We start from the raw sequence: 855 nt of genomic DNA, 5'->3' as shown, positions 1-855 counted from the left end.
CAGAATCCTGATGAGCCCCACAGTTAGTCTGACAGACAGGGAAACTGAGGCACGCAGGAGGTGCATGCTGGGCCCAAGGTTACTCAGCTGGCTAGAGTTAGAGCCGGGGAGCTCGACTTCAGGCCTCAGACTCGCGGCCTGTGTTTCTTCCCCCTGTTGCCACCCCGCGCCCTCAGCCCTGGTCCCCGCCCAACTGGGTCCTGAGAGTGCGCCAACTGGGCCAAGGGTCTCAGCCACCTGCTCCGGCCCGTCGTGCCCCTCCCACGCCGCCAGACCCTCGCCCCACCACCCGATCCGGGGCTGTCCCCGATCCCGAGCCGGGGGGCGCTCCTGGACGCCGCCCGCAGGACACTCACCTGGGAGCGCGCAGCCCCCGACGCAGGTGACTTCGCAGACCCCAAACTCTGCTCAAGTCTCCGCCCCTCGCTGGGCGCGCCCGCCTTATAACTGCTCGGGGGCGGGGCCTCAGGGAACTCACCAATGGGGAGAGGCCGTTCGGGGGCGTGTCCAGGGGGGGCGTGGCTCCAGGCTCCCCTAGCCCTCCCCTTGGGCTCGCCCAGCATTCTGCGGTTGCCATAGCAATCTCGGACCGCCAGGTGCCAAGCCTTGCGCTACTTTCCTTGGCCAGGTCGGGCCACCTGTCCCCCTCACTGCTGTTGCCGTGGAGACAGTGGAGGGCGATCACAGCCCTCACTGACTTGCCCAGTGACCTTGGCAAAGTCCCCAGTGACTTTCTTTCTTTTGATTTTTTTATTTTTTATTTTTTATTTTTTTGAGACAGAGTCTCACTTTTTTGCCCGGGCTAGAGTGCCGTGGCGTCAGCCTAGCTCACAGCAACCTCCAACTCCTGGGCTG

At 63.6% G+C, this 855-nt stretch overlaps 2 protein-coding genes across 2 annotated transcripts in view; both read right to left on the bottom strand.

Moving 5' to 3' along the window:
* Positions 1 to 387, bottom strand: part of PLIN5 (perilipin 5) — a 10,579-nt gene extending 10,192 nt beyond the window's left edge. The window contains exon 1 of the mRNA XM_012646226.1: positions 357 to 387. The gene's annotated coding sequence lies outside the window, so the exon portion shown is untranslated. The remainder of the gene's footprint in view (positions 1 to 356) is intronic.
* The window catches only part of LRG1 (leucine-rich alpha-2-glycoprotein 1), a 6,429-nt gene that overhangs the window by 1,741 nt on the left and 3,833 nt on the right, over positions 1 to 855 (bottom strand). The window lies entirely within an intron of this gene.

Source organism: Propithecus coquereli, unplaced genomic scaffold (assembly GCF_000956105.1).
Source record: "Propithecus coquereli isolate 6110/MARCELLA unplaced genomic scaffold, Pcoq_1.0 Scaffold241, whole genome shotgun sequence".
NCBI classification, from domain to species: Eukaryota; Metazoa; Chordata; class Mammalia; order Primates; family Indriidae; genus Propithecus; species Propithecus coquereli.
This window is presented reverse-complemented; position numbering and strand designations above follow the sequence as displayed.